At 36.1% G+C, this 23,879-nt stretch overlaps 1 protein-coding gene across 1 annotated transcript in view; it reads left to right on the forward strand.

The window, feature by feature from the left end:
- Positions 1-2,015: 2,015 nt before the first annotated feature.
- Positions 2,016-23,879, forward strand: part of COL5A2 (collagen type V alpha 2 chain) — a 143,462-nt gene continuing 121,598 nt past the window's right edge. The window contains exon 1 of the mRNA XM_082397309.1: positions 2,016-2,316. The gene's annotated coding sequence lies outside the window, so the exon portion shown is untranslated. The remainder of the gene's footprint in view (positions 2,317-23,879) is intronic.

Genomic DNA, 23,879 nt, shown 5'->3' on the forward strand with positions numbered 1-23,879 from the left:
TTGGATTTTAAATCTTTCTTATAAAAGCTGTGTTTACATTTAAATTTAAAATAACTATTGATATGCTGATAATAACTGTTTTAATAACAGATACTAAGCTGCTGGTCTGAGCAAGCACTGAGTGTTTATGTACACTGATTCTGCTACAAGTCCTGTTCCCGTTTAGTTATCATCTATGTGCTCTCAGCATTTAGAATACTTTCTGAGAATTGCAGATTCTCCATAAATGTCCTTAGTCTCTGTGGTTCAGTAAAGATTCCACACAAGATGCCTGAAAATTGTGCCAACCCTTTGGTATCGGGGTGTTGATGTCTAAAATAGTTTCAAAGTAGAATAGAAGTGGCAAGCACATGGAGTAAATTGTTTTTTCTCTGCATTTTCCTGTTATTCTTTTTGAATATTTAGCAAGGTGTTTTTCAAGTCCTGGCCTCTCTCAGATATTCTAGTTAGAATTAGCAGAAGGGTGATTTTTGGTTCTTACTCGGCCCATTCGTTTAAGTGGGAGCAGGGCATTTAAGTGTGGTGGTGCCAGAAGTATTTAATTGAAATGGGACGTGTTGAAGTGAAAAACTAGACTGAGGGGTACAGCTGCGTGGAGAGTTGACCTCCTCTGGAATACTTCTCTGGAGATTCTAGCTCCAAAGTGAAAATTCAAAGTTTCTTAGATTTCTTCTATGAAGAAAAGTGAGGATAATATATTACTTACCTAATCTTACCCTATAATCTCTCCTTTCTCTGAATTTCTCCTAGGCTTAATATATCCCACACATATGTATATGATCTGGCTTATATTTCTTGTTTCATGTAAATTTCTTTTCTTAGTGTCTACACGTGTTCCTTGGAGGCAGTGGGTATGCCTTTCACTTACTTTGTGTCATCCTCTCCCTCCAGTACTTAGCGCAGGGCAGGGTTCCTGATCACTGCTGAGTAATTATAAACCATTGACTCACCTGTGTTGTGTAGAACAGCCATTCTGATTCTGGGTAGACTCAAGGTAGCAAATGTATTAGGTTATGTGGAACACTCGGAGGTCATTAAGATCTTGGCAAGCATGAGTGTGGCACAAAAGTTCATGAATAACGCTCTTGAATGGCAATTGCAACTGGAACTACCAAATTCCCTGAAAAGCTGATTTAGGGGTAATAATACCACCATCTACTTTTACGTAGTTCTTTGCAACTCAGAACTTAGTTAATAATATATTACTTGTTTTAATGTCACTAAACCCTGTCCGCTGGTCAGGGCAAAACTCTGTTCTCAAATGAGAAAACTGGAGTGCACAGAGATAAAGGACTTTGTGTTTACAAAATGGGTGAGTGGCAGAGCTGATGTCTGAAGCGAGGCTTTTTGCATCCAAATACAGTGTCCTTCCCATTACTCCACACTAACATAGTGGACTGCTTTTTTACATAATTAAAACTCTCTGGGACAAGAAGGACCTGCAGATGTGTTTCTCTAAATAAGAGAGATGGAGAGATAAGGAGACGATCTTAATTCAAAGTATGATGCATTTGTCAAATAGTTTCTTCACCTGGACATTTAAGGGTCCCCTTCCAGAATCTGGGAAAAGAAACAGAATGTAGCAAGGGGACAAGAATGAGTCCTCCTTAGTAAAAAGAAAGGGTTAAAATTTGTTCTTTTGAAAGTTTAAAGTGGACAAGGATCCTGAATTATCTAGACACCAAAAACTAGGCTGAAAGTCTGTATTTCCTCCCTATAGGGAAAAAGTGAAGGGGTGTGTGTCTGGGGAAAAGGGTAGGGAGGGGAGAATGAGTCTCTTTCCTTCTAACAGGCTTTCTCTAAAAAAAAAAAAAAAAAAAAGGGAAAGAGAAACAAACGTTTGTTTCTGTGATTAAGCCCCATTTATGTTTAAAACATAAATGAAATAGGGACAGTTCAAGGCACAGAGGCGCGTGTTCTGATTTGGTTGTTTACCATCAATCAGACCGTTGCTTGGCAGACACTGGATGGTTATGAGCCTGAACAAGCTGAAAAGGGGCAGGAAAAGAAGTGGAGGCAGCATTCTTCCTATTTAAAGCTGCATCGCTTGAAAAAAGTTTTCGCAGACTGTGCTGGAGCTGGTGCTGAAAAAGGGGGTTTTCAGAGGCTGCCCTGGGGCTGGTGCTGAAAGAAGAGCCCACAGCTGACTTCATGGTGCTACAATAACCTTAGAATCCACTTTTCACTCCCAGGAGGACCCACATGTCTAATATTTAGACATGATGGCAAATTGGGTGGAAGCAAGACCTCTCCTCATTCTTACTATTTTATTAGGGCAATTTGTCTCAATAAAAGCCCAGGAAGAAGACGAGGATGGTGAGTTTGCCGTTTGCTTTCCTTGTGGTGTTTATTGCATGGTTTGGGAAATAGGTGGAATGTTAAGCCTCAGGAAGAGCATGAAGAGGAGGCTCTGATTTGAAGTTGAGAAGGGGGCTGACAGACTTGCACCTGGGAAACAGCTCGGGAGACAATCGGGATGTTTGTAAATCCGGAGCTTCCACATCTGCGGTTCCAAGAGTACACTCCTGAATATTTCTGGGAAAGCCTAGGATAAGTCCTTTTGCCTGAATGTGGAGAGTGGGAAGTTTAAAAGAAAAGGAGAGTGCTTAAAACAGAGCACTAAAGGCACTTTTAGTTAGAGGAGTTCTGTTCCGTGGGCTGGAGTTTTCAGAGCAAGGAGAAGTCGCAGCAGAAGCAGGGTAGGGTGGAGTCCTTTTTGTACTGAACTTCAGCTGCTTCATAAAATTCTTTGTTGAGAAAAACCTCTGCAGCCAGTCTGATAACTGATTTTTTCTTTGTCTTTGGCTCCTTATTTTGCTCTCTTTACAGGCTTCTACGTCTTTCCCGTTTTCATTTGTGATCTTACAATCACTTTTGCTTTCTGAGAGACAGTCTCGTTTCTTTCCCCATGGCAGAAGTTGATAGAAGCCAGATTTCTTATTTTCCCACCCTACTGACTTGATTATCAGGACAGTGGTGGTTCCCTGTTGGATGGCGGAAGGCAGGAAATCCACATGCCTTATATAATTTATTTATCAAGGAGCATTTTATTGGCATTATTCATTAAACACAAGTTTCCTTTCTTTTCTTTTTTTAAAATGTGAGGCAAATCTTGACTGGTTACCGATTTCTTTTCATTTGAAATTTGCATATGTTAGGGTTGGGTTCTATGGTATGTTAAGCAAAAATGCATGGCTGCTATAAAATATAAGAAAATATTTAAATTGGTTCCACTGATTATTAAATCCTTCCCCTCCAGGCCTGAAGTTTCAAATACAGACATGTACTGTTTCATAATAGGCCATTATAGATTTTCATAACAATTTAACATCAAACTCAAGCTTTTAAAACTTAGCATATTTATTAAAATTTTGTTATTGTCTTTCATATATATTTTTGTGTATATATACACATATGTATGTGTGTATATATATATATATTTTAATACCTGCTTCTGGGTATTTTTGCTCTATAAATGTTCATAAAATTAATATAGAAACCACGAGGTCTAAAAAACATTTAAAAAGTGAAAATAAGAATCTGGGATGAATACCCAACAATCTGTCCAGAGTCCCATAGAGGGGGCACTTTCTAAAATCTTGGATCTTTTTATGTTACTTTTTATGTTTTTGAAAATGAGACAATTTATAAAAGATGAAACTTCTTGAGTTTCCTTGTAATGTTGTGAAAACATGTACAGTTTGGAAGGGTTGGGGAGATAATTTAATAGGAAGTAGAAGTCAGGAAAGGGGAGAAATAAAATACAGAAAAATTACAATAGAAATAGAAAAATCTGAACATAAAAGAAGTAGTTGACGCCCCTCCCCCACCAAAACAACCAACAACTTTCTTTTAAAACTTAATTAACACAACTTTCCTTGTTAATATATTTTAAAATAAATAACTTACATTTATAAAGTATGAAAATAATTGAACATGTAAATAAATGTTTCCTAAAGCATATGGAGTAGGCCATATGTTAAAAGACTTTCTCAAATAGTTGTAATTACGTTGTAGGTGTTTCTGAAAAATGAGCATAGTTCAATTTTCCTTAATACTAATTTACATAAATGTTAGGAATGTGAGGCTTGATGCAAAAAGTCCCTGATTCCATACCAACTCTGCTCCCCCCCGTATAACCAAACAGCATAGAAACTGGAATTCCAAACATTATATTTTACAGAAAAAGGGTAATTGCTTTCATACGTATTATAAAAAATAAATTCCTCAGTTTTATTACTCAAGCTAAGAGAATACATGTGATAAAAATTCAAAAGCAAAAGAAAATAGTTATGGTCCTAATTAAAGTTGATGTAGAAAAGAATTCCAGAATCCAGAATATTCAGAGCTACATAACTTGTATTTACTTACCATGCATATTTTGGTTTAAGTTATATTGTGTGGTACTTGGCAATACTTTATTTTCCCTGTTCAGGCTTGTCACAAGCTTAATAGAAGTGTCAGAATTTTGAAACTCCATGTGATTTTAAGTTTGGGGAAGAGTAAGTTCAGGTAAATGTTTTAAACTAAAGAAATATCTAAGGCACACATGCAAAACAAATATGTTTTTCAAATTTTAGCTCTAAGTCATATAATGTGGTATTGATTTTGTGTACAGATATGTCCCCTTTGAATGTGGAGACCTATTATCGTATGTAAGTACATATTTATGAGCTTTTATTTTTTTCTTTTCAGGACTTCAAGGTATATTTTTCTTCTGTTTGACTGTGATTATTTTTACTGGAAATTTAAAACATATTTTACTTAGTTACACAGTACCTGTCTGATAAAAATACTTATGAATGAGGAGATAAAAGAAAGTAAATAAAGTTTTAGGCCGTTTAGGCCAAAATCATTACTACTTCTCACTAAATTTTAAGAACTGAATTGATTTTTTAAATTCATAAAAATGAGAAAGTTTGAGAGTTGGGCTAACTTTAGTTGAGACTACTAAGTAAAATTAAGTAACAAAAATGAGTCAAGGTGACAAAATCAGCTTTTCGTGAGTTTTTTTGTGTGTGTGTTTGTTAGGGGGGTGCTTTGAAAGGTTCCCCATTTGTTTTTTGTAGGAGAAAATACTAGTGCATTTATAGTAATTTTTATATTCCTAAATAAAGGTCTAACACCTAGTGAGCTTATATACATTCTTGTTATTAGAAGTGGACATACTTAATCTTGGAAAATAGTCTCTGATATGAATCATTGATTTCAACAACAGAGAAGAAATGGAGAGAAGGGAAGGTGCAGAAATGTACCATTTTATTTCCAGAGACTATAAACGTCAGTGCTTCTCAGAGGCACTGAGAAGGTAGGTAACATCAATAAGTGAAGCAAGCGAGTGTTTGTACGTCAACAGGGGATGGTGGGCCTGTGGAGAACTGAAGATGCATGCCCACTTGAAGACAGTCACATCTAATGTTTTCAGAAAGCATTGCCTAAGCCAAGTGCAGTATATTTGAGTGCCAGGTTTGGCTCCTGGACCATAAATTTGCAACCCTCTTGTGGCAACCCTACACTAATATCCTGGACCCAAGCCAACTTCTGATTACTAAGAGATGAGGGGCTCACAGTCCTTTCTATACCATGGTCTCCTGCATTTTTATTATATTACGTCTACCATTTATCTCATTGTTAAAATACAAATATGAAGAAACTAATGCTTAACACTCAGCAGTACTTGGATGGGATGATTTTAAAGGAGGTACAGAATACAAATACATAGTGTAAGATACTTGTTCACTCATAAATTGTTTTAAACTCTTTACTACTGAAATAGATACTTTGTATCATGTAGGATATGCAAACTTTTCTTTTATAGTGGATGTTTTAATCTAGGTCTACCTGCATATAGCAGAATGCAGTAGTTTAAACAAAAAAAGTGGTTTTTTTCCTTATATAAAATAAGCTTCTAGTTAGGTAGTGAAAGGCTGGTAGACCAGCTCTACAGAGTCATCAGGGATTCAGTTTTTTTCTAGCTCTCTCATATCCCTAGGGTACACTCCTTGGTGTTATGTTCCTAGACAGCTGCTGGAATCCCAGCCATTATATTTACTTTCCTGGCATCTGGGTAGAGAATGGGAGACAAAGGCCGTGATTCCCTCTTTTTTAATGGAGACTATTAAGTCATCATATCATTTCAACTTACTTGAAAGTTGGCTAGAATTTAGTCATATGGTCATACAAAGTTACAAGGACTGCTGGGAAACGTAGTCTTAGCTGGATAGCACTGGCAGTGTACTCTACTGAATAGAGTTATATTATGAAGGATATAAAAGGGAGAATAGCTATTAGGAGGCAACTATAATCCCAGCCACAATGAGTATAATTGTCAACTAGTGGAATAGATCTGGTTTCAATGGACAGAATATAGTTGAGTAACCTGATTTACCCTGGTTATTGTTCACTTCTGAGCAGACTACAAAGCCAAGAACACTGGATGGCACTTAAATACTAGGTTGTAATTCTTTGCAATTCTTTCCTTATTCTCTTCAGATAAATTTAGACGTACCTATAATTTTTATTCAAATTAGAACGAGGCTTTATTTTGAAGAGTATCTCTCTATATATGTAGATTGGTAGATTGATAGTTATAGTGAATTTTTTATATTGACAAATGCAGTGTATACTTTGACCATGACTCTTTAAGTTTGTTGGTAAGCGATCCACAGATCAGTGTTGAGCTGGCTGCATAAAGAATCACGTGAAGAGCTTGTTGCCAATATAGATTCTAGGCTCCCTTTGTTTCCAGATATCCTGATTTGGTAGATTTGGATGGGATCTGGGAAGCTTTCAGGTGATTCTGATTCATGCTGGTGAACCACTGTATTAAATCTCTACCTAACACTCTTGTCTTGATATGACACCATTTGGCTTCCTGTTCTAAGGCTACACACTGTGACTTTGGCAATATCTTGCTATTCTAGTCATTCCTTTCACTTATAAGGCTGCTTAATTGAAGTTTGTATATAAACCACTGCAAATTCACCATCATTTCTGGAAAAACAACTCAAGGCCCAAATCCTCCTCATGGGCAGGTTAGGTGAATCATTCTACTATGCAAAGGACACAGACTATTAAAATGTATTTCCAGGTGAATATATAGTTTTCTTTTTCTCTCTTTTACTTCCTGCTCTTCACACTTCTATCATATCAACACAGGCCTAAAACTCATTGTGTTGATCATTCTAGAAATGCACATAATGCAGTATGTAAAGTAAAAACATAAAGAGAAAGGTTTGTTTTGAGAGGAGGAGACTCAGAAGATTGAAGTCATGTTAATCTATTTTTTTCTTTTTTTAATCAAACAGCTTGCTCCTACTTGAAGGATAATTCATAACATCATCACTTAGCCTTATATGGAAATTCATAAAATATTTAAAAATGGATCGGTCACTTTTTGACTGATGTTTTTTTCTCTGAGATTACAACATTGAAAAGTTTAGATTTACATATGAGAGATATAATGATAGTAGGAAAGAAAGACTAAAATTGTTAATTATTAATTGACCTATTGTGTACATATTGGCAAGTTGAACAAGTTTATATAAGACAATGGAATGGTTGGAACATATGGACCATTCAGTTTTCCTCTAAATTTCTTTCCATATAAATTTCATGTGGCTTTTTCTAAATTTCATTTAAGGCTGAAGAACTGTTATGTACAAAGAGTATCTATCCTTGGCATTTGCATGAGGGGTAGTCTATCCAGTGGAAAATTTTGCCTTAAAGTTGTGACGACATTGGTCGCCTAGTGTTTTTATTTTATTTTATTATTTTATTTTTTATTTTTTAATTAATTAATTAATTTATTTATTTTTGGCTGTATTGGGTCTTCGTTTCTGTGCAAGGGGGCTTTCTCCAGTTGCGGCGAGCGGGAGCCAGTCTTCATTGCGGTGCGCGGGCCTCTCACTGTCGCGGCCTCTCCCGTTGCGGAGCACAGGCTCCAGATACGCGGGCTCAGTAGTTGTGGCTCACGGGCCTAGCCGCTCCGTGGCACGTGGGATCTTCCCGGACCGGGGCACGAACCCGTGTCCCCTGTATTGACAGGCGGATTCCTAACCACTGCGCCACCAGGGAAGCCCTTATTTTATTTTATTGATATGTTTAAAACTAAACTCTTCAACAGAAATCAGGATGGTTCCATCTTATACTGAGTATATTCTGTAAGGAACAGTGTATCAGGGACATTACAATAGCACAAGATTTTCCTTACTCACGTGTTGCCTTCTACAGAGAAGGCAGTAATATTAACAGTATTAATAAATTAATATTCATAAATAATGAACTTTGTCCCTATTAGCTTTCTGGTATAATGTTCAAACTCAAAAATGTTTGTATGCTTTTTAAAAAAAATTTTAGTTTAGATCTGAGAAGGAGGAAGGACTGTCTCACAGTTGGTTTTCTTTTCTTTTCCTTTCTGGGTGTCTGCTCAATCAGAATTATAAATTCAGTTTCAAGATGACAGTATTCTCGGTGGAAACATTGCTTGCAACATAAGCATCATAGCCTTGTTGTAGTCTATATACTTTAGTAAGTAAAGTAAGCCACAGTCCAACCATCATTGGGAGAACACCTTAGTTCTGGTCCATCTCTGCTATTTAGCAGTCTTGCTACCTTTAGAGTCCTGTAACTTTCCCAAACCTTTGAGTCCTCATCTGAAATTGGAGAATTTATACACACCCCTGTTAATCTGATGGGACTCTTAGGTGGGTCATTTGAGAACTTTACCTGAAGGCACTTTTAGAGCACTTAAATGAGACACAGAAAGTGATATTACAATCTGATTTCAGTCATCACAGATACAAACCTTGGTGGCATATATTTTACTTTCGCCAAATCTTTGAATTTGTTTTGAAGAAACTTCCAGATTTGTTCTCCTTCTGTACTTTGTTTGTTCTCCATCTCCTGGAGGAAGTTGCTCCATTAATCATGCTCTCTTTTCCATAACTTCAACAGCTTCCTTTCTATGAGCTCTTTCCCCTTAGCCTGTAAACAAGTTCAGCTTTCTCCCAGGGTCTGTGTCTGGCTCCCATCCTCTTTTTATTCTTAGCCCAGCTGCTTTAAAGGAGCAGAACAGTTTTCTGTCTGCCTCCATGCCCTCACTCATCCCATGCACTCTGACTTTTACCCCATCCATTCCACTTAAGCTCTTCTAGTAATGTGTGATGTTACAGTGGGCTCCTTTCACCTACCATTGACCACTCCAGCTTTCCTGAAAGGTGGTGCTCTGAAGATTCTCCCTCTACCTTCCTGACCTTTCCCTCTCAGCTTCATGGGCTCCTTCTCCTTATTTATCCCTTAGCACTTTGTTTTCTCATAGGATTTTGTCCGCTGGTCCTTTCTGTATATTCTCTCCCTAGAGTATCTAGGAATCTTACTCACTCTCAGGGTTTTGCTTAACAGCTAATTGCTGATCATTCTCAAATCTCTCTCTCCAACCCTGACCTTCCACATCTACTTCAGAATACCCAGCTTCCCACTGGATGGTCCATAACCACTTCAAGTTCAGTGTATCCCAAACTCAATTCATTATCTTCCCTCCAAGACAGGATCATCTTTCTCATGTATTCTTTATGTCAGTTAAAGGCAAGATCATCCTACCTGGTTATTCAAGCAAAAGTGTAGTCAGTCACTAAACTCTACCATTTTACCTGCTAAATATTCCTCATATATACCTCCTCTCCCTCTCTACTACAAATGCCTAAGTTTAGGCTCTCATCATCATATTGCAGTATTACTACAATTTACTGCAGTAGCATCTAACTTTGTCTCTTGCCTCCCATGTGACTACTTCCCACCCACACCTATAGAGACCCCCTCTGTTGCCACTGTGATATAAAACTAAAATCTGATTACCTCATTACCTTCCTTAAAATCTTCCATTGAGTCCCATAACTTGAGGAAAGAATAATGTTCAAGCTCCTAAGCAAGGAATACAAGACCTTCCATGATCTGACCCATTTCTAGAATTTTAGTCACAATCACTATCATTCTTTGCCTCAAAATAGGAATTGCCTGTAGTTCTCACCTCTCACTACACACATGCACACACACGGTTCCTTTTTTAAAGTCTATTTCCCAGGTTCCACTTCATGTCATAAATTTATTTTATGTATTAAGTATATGATAGTTATTCCATGCATATATGCCAATGAATATTATTTTTGAAAATCTAAAAAAAATCTCTCCCACTATTTATTCATTCAAATATGAGTGAACTGATTTCAAATTCAGGATTTGCAAATTATATTTGCATATTCTTGAGCAATTTTCTTGATGGCTCTATGTCCTAGTTTTTTTGTCTATAAAATTAGAATAGTAATATTTACCTTAAATAATTATTTTGAAGACTATCATGTATATAAACCACCTACATAGTAGTATGGCTCCCAACAAATACTAGGAGCTCATCAAATGATTATAGATATCATTATCCAACATTATTATCCAGTTGATATTATTATTCCATTACTATTTAGTAGTATAGCAATAATAATAAATGCTTATTGGGTAATTATAAGAACCAAAATGTTAGATGTTATGGAAAAAATAAACAACTTTTGCTCTCAAAGAGATTAAAATTAGTGTAAAACTTAAAATGCAAATTTTATTTACTGTTCTACTATGGTCATTTGGACAATACCTCAGTATTTTCATCTAAATCTAAATAGTCTATATTGTAAGCCCATTTATAAATTTTACCCTTCAAATAGCAGAGCTTTATTGTAGCGTCTTCTTGTGTAGGTTTATATGGGAAAAAACAAAGGGAACAAAAAGCTCTTTCCACTGAATACTTTCTAATGACCCTGTGATTTGAAGCATCACTGCCGCTCTCCTGTTCCTCACCCCCACAGCATTTCATTCTCTGTAGTCGTTCCCAGGATGTAAGCAAGCCAAGCACGATCCGTTCCATGCCCCAGTGCTACCACATGTCTGTCTACCGGCTCTGTCTGTTTCAGAGTTTATTTTCTGAAAATATGATAGTCATAAAAGTCTGTAGTAAAAATTGGAAGCTTATTTTCCACACTGCGTTGCCCTGGGTTGTATCTGGAATGAGAGGAATTGCTTCACTGCACAGGGATTTACAACGCAGCTCCCAGGACTATTTGGATACAGTAGAGGGAGTGACTGTCTTTTCTCAGACTTTGCAGCAAGTCTCTTCATTTTCCAAAGTCTGCTGGTTTCTTTACTCCCTTTGCTCCCAGGAGATTTTTGTAAAATTGACTCCAGAAAGCAGAAACTGGTGTAGGATGTAGGCACATTCTTTATAATCACACTTTCCTTACTTTGCTGTACTTTTTTTTCTTCTCAGTTTTTCAAACTTAAACAGAATGATGGGTTTGACTTGGCAGGAGGTGTGCACATGGAATATCACCAGATAATTAGTAGCTATGAATTCCTTTAATTAAGTCTTTGTTATTCAATATAGCTGTTCTGTGGCTGTCAGCTCTAGAGTTTTTCATTATGGAATTTTAAAATATGGGTGCTTCCCTTAGCAAATACAATTTATTTATAGAGATTTAATGTTTTCATTTCATTTATCTTTCATTTAATATTTCTTAAATAATAGTTATATACTTATTATTTGCTCCCGAGGGAGAAGAACCTATCAGATTTATTCATGCTAGTTTGAAATTATTTTTAAATTTTTTCTTTTTCATTCTTTCCAGAGCTTTCTATTGAAGAAATAATTAAGTTACAGTTTAATTCAGAACATTATGCTTCTCATGTTAGTGCTAAATTTTTAGTTAGAGTTTCCAGTAGGATGGGCTGGTGGGTGAATAGTGAGGTTAACTGGTTACCATGGGAAGATGAACTACAAAGAAAAAGTTCCTAGTTTTCTGGTCTTTGGCTAAAAACACAAACCCTCTGAAGTTTATAAAGAAGGCTTATACTTTCATTTGAGAGGGCAGAAGGGCACTGGCCATTCTAAGGCAAATGAGTGATTCTGATATGAGAATCTTCTTTTATATGAGTTTGTACAGAAAAAAAGAAAAAGAGACTTGGGGGCAATGAAGGAGGAACAACTGAACATTCCATCAAGAGCTTGTGTTTAAGCTTTCAGGTGCTGCAAGTGTTATGTCTTTCTGAGTGTTAACAAAAAAAACACTTCTTTCTCCAGCCCTTCCCCATTTCCTCTTAAATCTTGATCTCTACACATTAGATTAGGCATGTGTTTGTCTGTATTTTTATTTTTCTCCCTTAAGCGCAGTAAAACTGAACTGAATTTTGCTGAGAAGCAACTGATAAATTCCTGAACCAATGGAGTGCTTATTAGCCTGGGAAGATTTCAGGATACTTTGAATCTGTTTGTTTTATTTTTTTAAAAAGTAGGCTAATTCCTTTATGTAGAGAATGAATCAAAATTGAAACAGTTAGTTCTAAAGAGATTAATCTGTGGATACATTCAAAGTTCCATTGGCAGTGTTTGTGTTTGGGTATGTGAAGGATGATGAAATAAAATTAAATCAGTATTTTATGATAATTAAATTAGTATTTTTATGGTATTTTGGTATATTCAGCATATAAATATTTGAGAAACTTGCCAGAGCTATATTCACCTGAGCTACCTTGTACCCCTTCCACATCTGTTCCATGTTGCTAAAGTCCCAGGAGGGTAAGCAGGTCCAGTTTTAAGAAAACAGGTTTGAAGTAGATGACTTTTAAATTTAATTTAATTTAATCATTTGTTTAGGGAAATACGTTTTCAACCTCCTTTCAGTTTGAAGGAAAGGCATTCAGGAATCTGCCTGAGAATCAAGGTCTCACACTGAAGCTTTATCTGCATGTCTCCTTCCCAAATTTGGTTCAAATTACAGAATTTTTCTTCTAGACTGACCTCCTATCAAAACTTACCTGTTTGGTGTCCTCTTCTTTTCTACTCCTTGGGAAACTAGTCTACAACACGTGCCCTCTCTAGTCATTATTCCAGTGCACCCTTTAAAAAATATTACTCCTATGTAATGTGAGTATATTATATATGGTAGTTTGCCTTTTATGATTTTTTTCCCCAATATTCTCTGGCCATCAGGATCAGCTGACATCATGGCTCTGGGTGAAAGTCCCAGTATCGGATGGACTCTATGGCACTATAGGTGGATAAAACACAGCTGTCATGGGCATCCCGTATTTGTCCGTGGAGGGTTCTACAGTCAGGACATTAGAATCACTTCAAACCCATTCTAATAGAAACTGAAAGTTGCCTTAGTATAATCAAAATGGAAATTTGCCCACAGGATTCCGACTGTTTCTGAAGAGGACTTCTGAGTTTCTTCAGGATAGAACCATATGATTGTGCATCATATGGAAAGCATACGTGCATGGGAAGATGGGTTCTCTGTGGGTACACAAGGATACCAATTAGCAGTTGGCTCAGATAGCCTCATTGAAATCATACATTAAAATGTAAGGCTCCAAGCTAATGTGGGGCTCCCTGACCATTCCTATATCATGTCTTGAGGGACTTATTTTGAGAATTTCAGAGAGGTTGGGGAAGTTTGTGATATCTCTTAATTTTTGTTCTTTGATTTCTCTAATTTTTTTGTTTACCCTATATTCCTAAAACATAGTCATTTTAGAATGAATAAATAAATAAACACAACCACAATACTATATCTCTGTTCTTTTGAGCTAATGGCATAGATACTCTTAACTAGGCCTATAGGCTGTAGGAATAGTAGGAATAGGGCACTATCTCACAGTGAGATTTTTTAATTCTGGGAAATTCCTTCGGTTCCCAATTATTACCATTTTACTACACTTAGAACCTTAAACAGTGAGCAGTTTCTACATTTAGAACTTCTTCTTTTCCATTTACTTTCAAAAAGCAATTTAACAGAGCCTGGGTCTTTGGAGTCTCAAATTCGAATCCTGAGTTTGCCATTTGCAACCTTGTGACCTTGAGCAAGTTACTGATCTTTGAGATTCAGTTTTCCCATCTGCATATTGAAGAATTGAATTAAAATTTTGATGGGGGGAGCAGAATCCCTGGAGCAGAACAGGGCCAGGAATGGGGGAGAGGAGTGGAGAGAGGTATAATTGCGAGGTTTGAAATGGCAATAAGGAATTTTTTTAAATTTCATGTTCTTCCCTTGGGCCAGGTCTGTGCTCAGCTCCAGATTATTCACAAAGCAAGTCAGGAAAAGCAAACTGGCACAACCCCCCTGAAACTTATACTTTGGTATTAGGATGCATTTCGCAAACTTAGTGGTACATATACTCATTTAATTTTATTCTTTTTTTCTAATATAATGTTTGCCCATTTGGTTCAGGTAGAGTTGTTCAAGAAACTATGCTCAATACATAAAACATTTGTTTACTTTCCTGATATTTTACTGGTTCAAGACAGACTTATTTGGACCCTGGCAATGTTTTTATGAGGGATGGCATGCACCTCCACCTGGGTTGTCAATGCAGAGGAAGGAGCTCTGTGAGCTCATTCAACTCCTACTGACTCAACATGGCAACAGGGTCCAAAGAGCACTGGCCCTGAGTCAGACAACTCCAGTGAAATCCTGACTCTTTCCTTATAAATTCCTTATAATGTGTTGGAACCTTAATTTCCTCATTTATAAAACAGGGATAATACTTTTTATTTTGCTACCTCACAGATTCAAAATGAAGAGTTCATAATATCTGTGGAAATTCTGTGTCAAGTTTTAAAAGCCTCGATAAGGGTAATGTTATTATTTTAGTATGATTTACTGTAATGAAAAGTTAGATGAATAGAAAATAAATGTTTTATTTTAGGTAAATGAGAATATTTATAATCCAAAGGAATATAAGACTCTTCACAGACCTGAAAGAAAGCAAAATTAGTGGAGTTTTTTAAACCTTGAATTGCAGAGAGTAAAATACCTTGTTTACATATCTATCTAGAAAACTCCCAAAGCCCCAAAATAGGAATTAAGTAGGAAAAAAATGAGAATAGAGGCTTTGACTTGAGGATAAACAGAACAGACGGAAAGACAAAACGTGATTTTTCTAATATAACTGGACTGCAGTCTCTATACAAGCAAAACTGTAGCTTCCTGACAGAAGGCTGAATCCACTATTATTATTACTTTTTCCCTATTCATCTCTCATCAGGAAGCCTGTCTCAAAATCAAAGTTAAGCTCTAAGGGCCTGTTTGTAGCATGGTATCCCTTTTCCCTGGGTCAGAAGGTGACTTTGAGCCAGAAGTTTAAACTGGTGATAAATATCCACAGCAATCTGAGCCAAGTGTTTAGACAAAGGTTCCATCATCCCTCAAGCCTGTCTACTTTCTGGTATATTTTAAGACTCTCTACTTGTACAGAGAGAAACGTGCAGTTAAAGAGATGAGGGCCTCAACTAAATAGACTGTTTCTTTCTTTCATGAATGAATTGTTGAAATAATTCTAAATTAAAACTAGACCAGGACACAGGAAATCTGCATTCTAATTGTAGCTCTATCATGAACTAACTTGGTGATTTTGTGGAAGTGACTTAAATTCTCTCTGGGCCTCAGTTTCCTCCTTTGTTATCCAGGGCCACTTTCTGCTCTGAAATTCTGTGACTGTAGAAGGTTTACATAAACTTACTTCACATAGGTCAGATTTGTGCTATACCACTGTGAAGAATCTCATGTATGCGTTTTGGTAGACTGAAGCATTATGCATAATTTCTGTAGGTAATATCTTTCTGTACTTTTAAATTAGGATTTGAAGTTTTGATCCAGGTTTCTAGTTATTTACCTGACTGTGGTTCATTTAAGAAACACAACTTCCAAAATGATCTGCTTTTCAGCGAATGGCTTTACAACAAAGTTTCTAGACGCTGTTGTAAAAGGTGATTGTGAAAAAAATTCAGAATAATCTGGCATTAAATTTTGTAGATTTCAGGTTAATTTTGAATTTCCCAGTTAGAGAGAAAATATGTAAATGCATTCCGTGTTGTGTTACACTATTACAACCATAAGACTTGGTGCTCTCTAAATATTTTTTGGTGGGATGGTGGTCAGAGGTTAGTGGCATCCTAGACTCTTGCCCTTAAAGCTGATGGATTTGTCTTTGCAATGAAGACACTGCTTACTTTTACTGACAATCTGCTGAACGTACTAAATTCTATTCTATCTAGCCTTTAAAAAAAAGGAAGGAAGGAAGGAAGGGAGGGAGGGAGGCAGGAAGGGGAATTAAAAACTTATGAGCTTTACCTGAGGAGTAGATCATGAGATTGTCATGATTGTTCTTGATTCCTTATTTTATACTTGTTCCTCAGCCCTTATTTTTCTTTGCAATAATGTTTGTTGGGAGATATGTACATGTTTAGTCTGAATATTTAGAAGGCTTGATTTATTCCATTGATATTTCTTGAGCACAGAACTTTTTGGAACATGCTGCTTGTCTCCCATTTTCTTCAGGGAAAATGAGGGACTCATTTTTGTGTTTTATTTCCCACTTTTACTACTTCACTGATCCTGATTTAGTCCTCTAAACATTTATGTCCCCAAGTCCTGCTAGAATTTCACTCCCAGGCATTATGGATAGAAAATAGCCTTTTTAAAAAAATGTCTTTACCAGAAGTACGTGTGTCTAATTCGGGCATATGAAAAATTTAGATTAAAAATCTGACAAGATTTTAAAAAGGCACTCACAAATGCTCACATCCATGTAAAATCAGAAATGCCAGTGGGAGAAAACTGTCAGGTTCTAGATTAATGGACTCTTTGATAAATGAGATATACTCAGTCATCTTAAAGCAGGTGACAATAATTTCCTTCTTTGGGGAATATAAATCCCATTCTATCCTCAAAAACCATTATAAAACTGTTTTAGTGGCATTAGAATTTGCTTCAGATGATTCTGAAAAATTTGTCTTTCTTTGAAAGAAATAGTGCTCTGATCTCAAGTGATGATGATTTTGACTTGCTTTTCTATACAGGGCAGTATATCCCCACCCTGCAACCTACTTTCATTCCTTCATTATTCATTAACTCAGTAAATATTTACTGAGTACCTATTGTTAACCAGGCTCTTTACTGGATGATACAGAAACAAATATTTAGTCCTTGCCCCCCAGGGAGGGGGAAGAGTAAAAGCAAGAACAATACCATGTGGTCCGTGCAGTGATGGAGGCAGACAGAGCGTACTAGGGGAGTCTAGAGGGCGTCCCTGACACACAGCCTGGAAGGTGGAGGCGGGATGGGAGGCCAGGGAAGGTCTCAGAGGAGGGAGCCCCTGAGCAGGCAGTCCCCTGCACTCACCCCATTATTTCCTCTATCTGTATTCCAGCCTCTTCTTCACACATCCACACCCTTCAAATCATAATCAAGTCTGGTGTGTGTCCTCTTTGAAAACTTTTGATTATCCCAGATATCTTTGCTCTTTTTCTCTAAACTACAGCACTTCTCCTTTCTATGACATATTTAGCACTTAATAAAACCTTTTCTGCATCGCCCATTGTTTTAGTTTTACTTAATAAATGTCACTGATCTCTCACTTATGTCATATGCTCCTTGAGTGTAAAGACCATTTCTCAAACCCAAAACGTCAGATACAGATTCTGTGCTATGCATATTAAGAGGTTTTCAATAAATGTTTGTGATGAACAATTTGAACAAAATATATTTCCCTTGATGGTTTAAAGTCAAATGCCTTCTCTCCATTGATTGTCACATTGTTGCCTAATTACATTACTCAATCTTGCTTGTTTTTACATACATAGCAGCAAACTTAAAAAAATGGAGCCGGCTTTTATGTATAGGTTAGCTGTATTTAGCGCCTTTTTGGGTAAAGCCTCATAAAAATACTTACTTCAAAGCACACTAATTGGCTACTATATACAAACAAAAGTTAATTTTATAACTTACCCATTTTATTTATAGTGATTTTAGTCAGGCTATAAGGGTGCAAAGATGATTGACACACTCTCCTGTATTTAAGGGGCATCCATAATGAGGGGAATAGACATATGAACAAATAATTATAAAACAATATAATAAATATGATGAAAAAGAAGGGCGTAGGAGTATTCAGTTCACCTGTGAGAGCAAAGGTTAGTTTCCTGGAGGAGCCAGATCCAAAATATAAGTGATGAATGTGCAGTAACCAGAAGAAATGAGACAAGAGGAGCAAGTAAATAGCGTGTAGATAGGAAAAAACATTTGCAATACTCAGAAGTGTTATTTAACATTGTTTTGCAGGAAACTACAAGTACTTTGATGGCTTGGAGAATGGAACGTGGGATGATCTCATTTATTATTAGAGATGACTTTTTTGGATAATTTATTGATTAATTATTTAAAAATTCAGTTTTTAATAACAGTAGAGACAGTGGGTATAGACTATTTTTTTTTCTTTCCCTATTTATTAAGCAACTTAGTTGTGAAGGGAAGACGAGATATAGGACCATAGTTAGGTAGAGTCAAGTGAGGATTTTTGTTTTGTTTTGTTTTGTTTTCAGATGACAGGATGGGATGTTCACAGACTGAGAGAAAGAGTTCCATGGAGGGAGAGATGTCGAAGATACAGAAAGAAAGGGGGAGAAGATTAACCAGGATATAGGAGAGGGCAACACTGGGTGTAAGGGGAGAGGAGTTAGCCTCTGAAAGGAGATTGGCTGTTGTATCTTCGACATTAGATGCGGGAAGACAAAGATGCAGTTGTAGCTTCAGGTGAAAGAAATACGTTTGGGGTACAAGAGGTAGGGGTGTGATTGTTCATGCTTGAATACATCAAGTCTTTTTATTGCCTCAATTATTTTAATGCCTCAATCATTTTAATGCATCAATATTAAATTAAAATGGAATCAATTTAATTTAAACAATTAAATTATATATACTAGGATGTCCTTTGAGACCAGTTGTCTCACCTATTGCTCTGTTTGTGCTAGCATCATGTGAAGATTAAGTTATCAGTAAGTCATTTGTTTTCATTGTGAATGTTGGTTAAATATCAAATAGTTGCTCAAAATGCTTGCATCAAAATACATGATGTTTCTTTTTCTAACTGGGCAATGTGTTGTGCTTTTGGATAGTCAGGTTCAACCTTCCATCAGTCTCTAACTCCCCCCCACCCCCACCTCACCCCCACTAAAGGTCAGGTGTTCCTAAATCACAATGATAAAAAAAAGATTCACTTTCTCAGAGGCAAGGTTAAGGTTTTCTGTGCTGGCCAGTGGTCTATATTCAGTTGACATTTACTTGTAGAGTTTTCTGCCTCTATTAGTAATAATATCACACTAGATCTAAGTAGGATTGTACAGTTCACAAAGTACATTCACTCATTTGATGTACACGTAAAACCTAAGCACCTTAGATTACAGATGAGGAAACCGAGATGCACAAGGGATAAATGATGCAGCAGACGTTGGATAGAGATAGAGAACCTAGGTTTTCTGGCTCCCAGTCCAGGATTCTTTCAACTGTATCTCACAGAGAGAAGAAAAGGAAAGAGGAAGACAGTTTTAGTTATCAAGAAGAGCACGCCACACTATTATATGAAAATCATTTTTATTCAGTGACGCATTCTTAGAGACTTCAGTGAGACCAAACCTGTGACAGACAATGATTAGGGAAAGTATAATTCAATCTTGTAGAAGCTTAGATTTTTTTTTTTTTAGACCTGGAAGTCAGAGATTATCACGAAGAACTATAGTGAGGAGGAAATAACCATACAACTTTTAGTTTATACAAATAAAATGTTTTACTTGAGGTGAAATAGGAAACCTTGTAACCTGGAATCTGCATAGTGGTGAAAACAAACACAATTACAGGTTGTGTTACAGGGCAAGAGCCAAAAGGGACTTTTGGAAAGAAAAACTAATGCTGGTTTAGCGTTCAGTGGGATCCCTCTAATTATTAGGCTTTCTGTCCTGGCTTTATATACTGCACTGATTATAAAATTAATGAAACCATCATTGGCCAAATATTTATTGAGTGCTTCCATGATCCCTGAATCCTAAAGTGCCATGTTAAAAATTGGAAGTAGAAAGAAGAATAAGAAATGATCTTCATATTTAAGAACCCCAATATGAGAGATACAACTAGTTATGTACTTTTGTGAAGAGAAATGATGGATGTATAGGCACCAACATGCATGTAGACCATCTTAAGCTGGTTTTTAAATTAGTCAAAAGTTATAAATATCAGACATCTGAACCAAACATTTTTAATGGGAAGATCTGCAATGAAAATGTTTATTTGCTAAGAAAATATTTTTCTTCCTGCTATAGTGACATTTTTGGTCAAAACATTTGTAAGAGTTTCTATGAAGGTAGTTACAAATGAGTTATAAATTGAATCACCTGCAGAAATGTTCTACCAATTTGTGTAAATGCTGCCATTGATAATCACTAAATCTGCCAATAAGAAATATTTATTTGGCTTCTGTGTACCAAGTCAAGTGCTATGGTGCACTTAACCTGTATATTTATTAATAAATTAGGAAGCAGAATCCTTGATTCCTAACCATGGGAAGTTTCTAATTTAGTTGGAAAGTAAATACTTGAAATAATTAGGCTAAGAAATAGGATATGTAATATGAACTAAAAATACATTAAACTTTTCAGAATATGCCTAGAGTCAGTTCAGGAGAGGGGAAAATCAGCTGGAGTTGTCAGGAAATGAGTGAAGGTTTCAGAGAAGAAGCAGACTGGAGGATATAGTGTTGTGGAAGCTATCAGAAGTGTTCTAAAAAGAAGTCAGTGGTAATTGTATCACAGATATCCAAGGGAGAGGTGATGGAGAAAAGCTAGTGGATCTGGCAGTGTGGAGTTTCCTGTTTACCTTTGAGAGTGGTTGTCCAGGCAGTAAACAACCAAAGCAAAATTTCCAGAGGTCAGACTTTTTTTATATTCTAATATACTGATTTTTGAACTAATTTTACATAATAGTCATTTAGGTCATATATTTAACTAGATTGTACTCAGCTAATTTTAGTTCTATGTTGTTTTCTAATTCTAAGGAGCTATTGACTATTATTAATGAAATGATAGATGTGATCTGTTGGCGTTTCCATTATGTTAATATTTTTAGTGCTAGGAAATGTTTACAGTGCTGGTGAGGTATTATACAAAAGTAGAGAACGGTGATCAATGGATTAGATAGAGAGCTGCATAAAATTCTCTTTGGCTTGATGATATTTAATCTTAATGTGATAAGAATACTTGTTACCATAAAAATAACAGAAATTTCCATAAATTACTCAATAAAGTCATTACTATGGAGTCAGTCATTGCACATATCTTCAGCCATTGCTGTGCTGATTCTCAGAGACTCATCTATTAATTACTGATATGATTACCTAAAAATTTTGACTTTCTAATTACAATTTAGCAAACAGTTATTGGACACTACTGTGTTCCAGGTAGGGATACCACAGTGTATAAGACACAGTCCCTGCTCTCATTGAACTCATGGTCTATCTAGAGAGAGAAAAACAAGAAAATAGAATGGGAATGTTTTAAAATTTAATTGTCACAAATAAATTATTTTTTCTATTTAGATCAAGGAAAAGTCATGTATATATAACTGACATCAGATAAAAATTGTTTATTATTTCAGTGCTTTCATTGACGGTAAAAATATTGTTTCTTCAAACCAGGACATACCAGAGGGAGTAGGGCATCTTGACCCAACTCTTGGCAGAGTTTTATTTCAAGCAAGAATACCACAAAATATTTAGTTCCACTGAAGAATTAGCCCACATTTTATTTCTGTCATCCAAAGCTCATTATATTCCAGACTTCCTATTACTGGTATGTGTGAAATACACTTTAGACAATAGCCTAGGTTGGGATTCCATGTTGTTTACTGTGTCCTGTCAGGTGGGCAAAGTGGTGCAACCAGCACTTCCTTTAGCATAAGGAAATAACAGAATCCCGTTTGTGATTACTGTTCAAGATAATTGATGAAATTGAATTCCTGTTCTTTTTGGACCTTTTTACTTAAATGTCCTTAGCGTGCCCTGTTATCTCAATGAATATTTTACATTCTTCTCTACCACTGTATTGTTTTTAACTTTTGTTTTGGGTCAAGCTTCCTGATGTGTTATCATTTGTATATGCTTTAATAAACATGGAAGAAACAAATTTTAAAAAAGAAAGCAAATTTACACAACTTTCACTTTTAATGTGATCTAATAGTTTTAGCATTATTTGTATTCAGATCTTTATATATCTCAAAAGCTCATTTAGAACATGGTGCTGTGCTTTGTGATCTATCTATCTCTCTAATTTTCATTAAATTGTACAGAACATTTAGCTCCTTGTTTCATTATAGCCTGTGCGCTGAGGGCTATCCACTGGGAAGATGGGTGAAAAATATATACATAGTCAAAGCTATTACATAGTCATATTAACAGTTGCTTAGGCTGAATTTTTCCATTTTGTTACCAGATGTTATTTATCATCTACCATGGCAACTAATCCTCCATCATATTTCCACTATTTTATTGCAAATTATTAGAGTAACTTAATAGACCATATGCTTATGATATTCCCTAGTGTGAATTAACACTGGATTTTGCACTAGCTATTTGGAAAGTTTCAGAAGATAATGTAACACTGGCAATTTAATGGAATTTATTCTTAGATAACAGACTCAAATAGTTAGCACAAAAGCATAATTGAGACACATCAATATATATTTTGGGGTATGCAAAAGTAACATTAATTTTATTCTATTAGTGCATCCATGTGTGATAATGTTCTACTTATATAATGCCTATGACTCATTGGGTCAATCTCTCCAACAAAGCAGGATAGCCAGACTCTTTTTAAATTAATACATGAGGACAAGACCATCAATATGTATCAGAAAACTGAGTATATTTGAAACTTTCAAGTATTGACAAGTCCTTATAAAAGGACAATATGTTGAAATGAAGAAATAACGTATTGGTTTGTTTTCAAATATAAAGTAAATTATAATTTTATGGTATGTTTTATTCTTGTATTTTTAAAATCTACAATCTTCAGTATACACAGTCAAAAATCATTCTCTAAAAGGGAAATTTAGAATTCACTTATTTAACAAATGTTTATTATTTATTTTTATTTATTTATTTTTTAACATCTTTATTGGAGTATAATTGCTTTTCAATGGTGTGTTAGTTTCTGCTTTATAACAAAGTGAATCAGTTATACATATACATATGTCCCCATATCTCTTCCCTCTTGCATCTCCCTCCCTCCCACCCTCCATATCCCACCCCTCTAGGTGGTCACAAAGCCCCGAGCTGATCTCCCTGTGCTATGCAGCTGCTTCCCACTAGCTATCTATTTTACGTTTGGTAGTGTATATATGTCCATGCCACTCTCTCACTTTGTCCCAGCTTACCCTTCCCCCTCCCCATATCCTCAAGTCCATTCTCTAGTAGGTATGCATCTTTATTCCCGTCTTGCCCCTAGGTTCTTCATGACCATTTTTTTTTTTTTTTTAGATTCCATATATATGTGTTAGCATACGGTATTTGTTTTTCTCTTTCTGACTTACTTCACTCTGTATGACAGTCTCTAGGTCCATCCACCTCACTACAAATAACTCAGTTTCGTTCCTTTTTATGGCTGAGTAATATTCCATTGTATATATGTGCCACATCTTCTTTATCCATTCATCTGTTGATGGACACTTAGGTTGCTTCCATGTCCTGGCTATTGTAAATAGAGCTGCAGTGAACATTTTGGTACATGACCCCTTTTGAATTATGGTTTTCTCAGGGTATATGCCCAGTAGTGGGATTGCTGGGTCGTATGGTAGTTCTAACAAATATGTATTGAGTGCAATGTGACAGACACAATTCTGTGGCTCTGGGAATACAGCGACGAGTGGGTCTTGGACCACGTGGAACTGGAATTCTACTCCAGGGTGTGGCTGGCAAATAATGGCTCTCCAAAGAAGTCCATGCTCTAATCCCTGTGA

This window comes from Balaenoptera borealis, assembly GCF_965194805.1.
Source record: "Balaenoptera borealis genome assembly, chromosome: 6".
NCBI classification, from domain to species: domain Eukaryota; kingdom Metazoa; phylum Chordata; class Mammalia; order Artiodactyla; family Balaenopteridae; genus Balaenoptera; species Balaenoptera borealis.